Raw genomic sequence first — 6,312 nt, forward strand, 5'->3', positions numbered from 1 at the left:
GCCCTAGATGCAGGACCTACTTTGCCTTTGTTGAGCTTAAAGGTTCTCATCAGCCTGCTTCTCCAGCTCCCTCAGAAACACTGTGCTTGGATCCATGGATCTAGCTATGACCACTTAACTGAAGTGCTCCCCTATTCTGTCTTCCTCTTCAGTGCTTCAGTGCATGAAAGCAGACCTCACCAGTTTAAAAAAAAAAAGGCATCAAGTGCCTCAGCCTTTTTGATGTCCTGTGCCACTAAGTCACCTGCCCCCTTGAGCAGCAGGACCACATTTTTCTTTCACTGTAATGTGCTTATAGAAGCCCCTCTTGTCGCCCTTCGAATCCCATATGAGCTTTAACTCTGCTGAGCTTTGGCTTTACTATATCCTTCCATGCTCACTCAAGTAATGTTTCTATATTGTTCCTGGGTGGCAAGTACTCTCCACCCTCTGTGTGGTTGCTTACTGTCTGAACTCAGGCAGGTAAGCCCCGTTCATGCACGCTGGGCACCTGCCACAGTTGCTTGAATAACTACATGTCAGAATGGACTGTTCCTGTGCTCTGATGAGGATGTTCTTGAAAGTCAACCAACTCTCCTTGGTCCCTTTGCTCTCCAGGGCAGTCTCCCGTGAGATCCTGCCAAACAGATCCCTGAACAAGCCATCATCTTCTCTCCTGAAGGCCAAGGTTGTGGTTCTACTATTTATCTTGCTTGCTTCTTACAGGATTGAAAGCTTCACAGTCTGAGTCATGGCAGCCAAGCAGCCATCAGCTTCCACAACCCAGACTAGTTCGTCCCTGTAACCATACAATAATTAAACTCAAGTCACAAACACCTCTTAGGTCATGATCACTTCCACCTTCGGATTTCTGCTGAACCATTGGCTTTTAAAGAACAATTTATAAAATGTTAACATTTACCAGTTGTATTTTCGCCTAATGGATAATAAAGTAATTGCAAAACTCTTACCTTGTTATTTCAGCCTGGGGCATGGAGAAGCCTGCTCATATTAGCAGATTGCAATCAGGTAGTTAAGCCATGTTTTCAACATAGCACATAATTTTAGCACCTCCACTCAAACCAGAAGAAAACTGCTAATAAAAGCTGTTGGTATTGCAAGGTATTTTTCTTTTTTTTTTTTTTTTTTGCTACTATTTCATATATGAATAGGTTTTTTTCTGTGACGCTTTTATTTCCGGGTAGATTCAGACCAGAACTGTTGAAAGTTTTTTCATTAAATCTTCATTTAAAGAGGAAGCGAGAACTCCCATTATAGGTTAATCATTTTTCATTAATAGAAATTTAAAATGAATATATATTCATTTTCATGAATATAAACGGGGATGTCCATCTTTGATGATAACAAATGATAGGAGGGTAACATTGTTTTTAAGCATCATTAACTCTCCACAAGTGAAGTAGGACGTTGCACTATTCAGTGCCAAAGTGTAGCACAGATACTAACAATAATAACCCTGGCTGACTTGTATCTTACTTTGTGTCTTTTAACCTGGTGGACTATACTGGGGACCCATCCCCATATGCTGCTTTCCCACAAAAAAATTAAGGGAAAACCGCAGGAAAGAAAAAAAAACAGAGGAAGGGAAACTATTCAAGCTGTCCTCAATCTCTCTCACTTTCTTGAAGAAGCATCTGCAGAATCATGGAGAATAAATGACATTTTGGGAAAAAAAAACTTTCTTAGCTACCCTGAATTCCTGTGTGCTTCTTAGCACTTCTACTACTGGAGTGTGCTGAGGATGTGCAGAGGTGATTTAGCACCAGGTCTAACACACTGGTCATGAAACCCTGCAGGTGGGCAGGATAGCTGCTCCCATCCTGAAGGGCTTCCGGGAGACTCGCGGCCTGCAGGTTCTGCTCCCTGACACGGGCAGGATGGTATCCACTCTTCCCTTCCCATACCAGAAATATCTTTTCACTGACTTATGTAGGCAAAATATGAGCAGCAGTTAACTCGGCCAATAACTAACCACTGCAGATAACTTTCTAGACTTCCCGGATATGCCTTTTGTCTAAGTAGACCCTTGCTGATATTATTTTTATTGCTTAGATCTCCTACCACTGAAGGAGAATATTGTCCTTGATTGAAGTGGGAGCAGGAAAGATTTATATTGCAAAAGCTCAGGGAGCTAAAACATTCGGGCTTTTATTTTAAACATTTTTTTGGCTGTCATGGTCAAAGAGAGGACACCAGTGAGAAAATAAAAGCAATCAGTACTGTTGTTATTAAATTTATCATTTGTAGAAACGTTAGTGGTTATGAGCATGGTGCTGGCTACTGCACAGCAAAATGGAAAGATGACTTGCCACAGAAGGCTCCCCATCTCAGAAAACACGTAAGAGAGATTTACTCAAAAGCAGAAGGAGAATGAGGATGGTCTTGGGAAGGCAGCTGCAGTTTCAGAGCTGAAGCCATGGTACAGTTGTATCAACAGCTCCTCGCAGTTCAATTTCACATTGTACCGGTTACTGTCCTTGCTTGCTAGCTTGCCTTCAGCAGACAAAGCCAATTGCTCATTTTCCCCTTGACTCTTCTTCTATGTTGTCAAGCATCCTCTGGTTTCATTTTTTTCTAATGTACCAAATTTCCTGTCTTTCCTGCTTAAGATACCAAATAATTCTGTCAGTTCTTGCTGTCATACAGCACCTCCAAAAGAGATCAATCTACTCAAAGAATGAATCTGCCGTCAGTATTGCTGTACAATTTAAAGTATTATTATAGCGTTAAACCCTGACATCAGCCTGGTACTTATTTTCCCTTAAACAGATGGTAGCGCATCAAGCTGTTAAATTTCACTGCAGCAAAAATGACATTCTGCTTAAAGTTTCTATTCCTCATGTGAATCAATAAAATGTAGGAACACAGCATTAGAGAAATGCTCTTTGCAAACGCCTATGCATCTGTAACCTATCCAAAGCAAAGGCTCATAATAATGACCCCTGATGGTTTTTGGCTTACCAGCTGTAGAGAGGTTACCAACTATGTAGGGAGGTATGTGCAAATAATATCGGGGTGACGATAGGTGGGAACAACAGGATTCATAGCTCAAAGCAAGTGCACCGTGTTTCACAAAGCCTGTCTACTGATTTGCAAGTCAAATATCCTTTACACTATTCTCTTTATGATTCATTTTCACCTTTTCTCATGCAGATATTTGTTCTAAATAATCACGTGCACTGGTTAAAGAAATCTGAAGAGAAAGAGCCGGAAGAGTTTTACCTGTATAAGCAGTCGTTGCTGTCAGTCTCTGAGCTACATGTAGAAGTAAAATTGCAAAATAGCTATGGATGTAAAACATAAGTTGTTAAAAAAATATAACTGGCAAGACTGTACTACTTGAAATTACTGCCACGGGGGAGGGAAATGAGGTCTGACAGCCTTCAGCCCAGGCTCAGAGCCTCTGTGTCAGGCACCGCCAGACCTGGTTTCCAGCTATCATTTTCTGCACACCTTTGCCATGGGGTTCGTACAAAGGTGTCCCAAGGGGCTGTGCCACAGAGCTGCGATGACATCCTGAGCTCGTACACTGTCTCTCCACTGATGGGGTAAAACAGAACAAAGGCAAGACTGGCCACTGAGTTTTTGTACAGGTTTTACTCTCTGCTATAGGCTAAATATCTCTTTTCCAACCTGCCAGAGTTCGGGAAAATGCCTCTGAACAAACTTCTGCCCGCACAAGCCAGAACAGGATTTACTGTGGGGAGGACGTATTATAGTCATGGCTGGCAAGGCTCTGTTTTCATCAATTTAAATATTTATTCCTTAAAAAATGGTTAATCTGTTTCCACAGTAAAACACTCCATGGGCAATAAGTCTTACTCATCTTTAGCAAAACACAGAGTCAAGAATTAGCACACACATTTTTGTTGCTCTTGTGTGAGGCCTAGATTGCCCTTGAATACTATTAAGAATACTTAAGAGAAAATGCAAGGATTGTTGTTATGGCCACACTTAAAATCCTAGCAGCTCAAGGACAGATCCATCCTGCCTGATGATTCCTGAATTCCAGCTCCGTAAAACAAAGCAAGATTTTTAGACGTTAGGCATCTGAACTTCCCGGAGATTTCATTTGTATTCGTGTTCAGCCATACCTGGAATAAATTAGAGCGCTTACTGTTCACAGATAGTGTGATACATTTGATGCACAAGGAAATCATTAAAGAGATACTCCCACTGTCCCATAGGAACAGGTTAGATTTGTTATCCCCCATGTTAGACAAATGTAGTTACTCAACCCCAAGTCACAAACAAATCAGAGGTCAGATAACATGACTTCTTAATTTCCAGACCTGCATTGTCTCCTGCAGATGCTGCTGCTTTTTCTTACAGGGTTTGAACTGTGCAAAGATCATTGTAAAGGCTTCAGGTTCTGCCAGATTAATTTACTGTGTCATTCCCCCCACCCATCACACAGAGTCTTTGGTTGTTGAGGAGAATGGGAACTTGCATTTCAGATTTTTATACTGTGACATATTGAAGGGCTACATAGAGACATTGAACAAAGCTCAGCAACCACCCCAGTGTGTCCTGAAAGACTCTCTAAGCCCCAAATTCTGGAAGTGTTTTCAGTAGCCAATGTGACCTATCTCTAGGAGAAAATTCAGTGCCTGAGTATTAGCTCGTAGTGTGCTGCAGATGCGTCAGGCTAGCCAAGGTACCACTAACAGTATCATGCTCTGCTGTGGCTCACAAGACCGGTTCATGGGAATTTCCACGCAGAATGAGTGCTGGAGCCAAACCTTAAACAGGGCAAGCAGAGAAAACCCAAAACTGTTAATTTCAATAGTCTGCGGCCAGTGTGGCTGGCTAGACAGAGACATACTGAGACCTGAGGGGAAAGTCGAGGAGTAGAAGTACCTGAACATAACCAGAGGAGACCATTGAACCATCCAACGGTTTGAGTAAATTATGTATTAAAATGCTTTTGGGGAAGAGGCAACCAACTACAGACCAAGAGTCGTAGGCTGCATTTCCCCTCCATCTAAACACAGGAGAACATACTGCCTCTTAAAGATGGTGATTCATGAAGTCAACAGCCACATTTGTTGTAGCATGGATGTCAGGGTGCCTCCCACGACCTGCACCCGACGTGCCTCCAGAGCTGCACATCCATTACAAGCAAAAGCCCTAGCAGAAAAGTTACATTTTCACTTTTTCTATAGGGCTTAAGTTCTAGATGAAGTAGAAACTTTTGGCCGCCTGCTTTTGCAGCTTGGGCTGCTGGATGCCCTCTTGCCACCGTGCCACTGGCCTTGCTCCTGCCTGCCCTCTGCCACCTGGGTCACCCCAATCCCACCCCTCCGTAACACTTTTGTCTCCCCATTAGGCTACTGGCATTTTGCCCTGGACATAACATCACTGCACCAGCTCGCAAATGACACACACCCAGCCTGCCAGGGAACCATAAAAGCATTCATTACACATTTATAACTACCCCCTGCTGCCTCACTGAGCCAACAGCACACAGCTGTTGGTGCAGCAGTACCTTGGACCAGGATGGAGCAAAGAAGATGGAAGCAGGGAGAGGCTGCTCAGAGCCTGGCAGAGCCTGCTGCAAGCAGAGTGGCTTTCTGCTGGTAAGCATCCCTTCTGCTCAGTTACTTTTTTTCTTGATTCTCATCAGAAATGTTCAAATATTTCTTTTGGCCACTGACCCCAAAAAACTGGTTTTTTTTGTCTGGCTTCAAACTTTTTGAATGCAATGGAAATAAAACCCAACAAACTGCACGACTTCTGATATGGTATTCAGGCTTTCAGTCTCTCCTGGGAGCCGTACCCCTTGTAAATATGGTTATGGTAAATATTTCACTTGTATTGCATGTGGTCCATTACACAAAAACTTGCGTGACCACAGACCCAGGCTGACAGGGTAGATGGGGTCAGCAGCTTTCCCGGGTGACTGCTCAAACAGGGCTAAATGCTACTGCCGGCTGGTGCTCAGCCGACAAGGAACAAAGCACTTTGGGCAGCTCAGTAAACCCAAATCCCGCATTCAGTTATGGACGGGGAACGTCTGTTTTGACTGAAACTCTCAAAATAGCTTAGTTTACTTCTTCTAAGAGGGAAAGCTTTGGAAATACATATTTCTGAATTATTTTTATTGCCTGGAAGAAATGCCGCTGCCCTCCATTGACTGCTCGTGGGAAGCTGATTTTTAGCTGAGATTCACTTTGCCAGCTAATGAGGGAGACTGCATTAAATGGCAGTAGCAAGGACAGGCAACAGACATTACCACCCTCCTGGAGAGCAGCCGGGAGGGATCCCACTCAGCTGTGCCTGTACCCAGGGTGCAGAGAATCACTCTTTGGC

This window comes from Phalacrocorax carbo, chromosome 4 (genome assembly GCF_963921805.1).
Source record: "Phalacrocorax carbo chromosome 4, bPhaCar2.1, whole genome shotgun sequence".
Taxonomy (NCBI): Eukaryota; Metazoa; Chordata; class Aves; order Suliformes; family Phalacrocoracidae; genus Phalacrocorax; species Phalacrocorax carbo.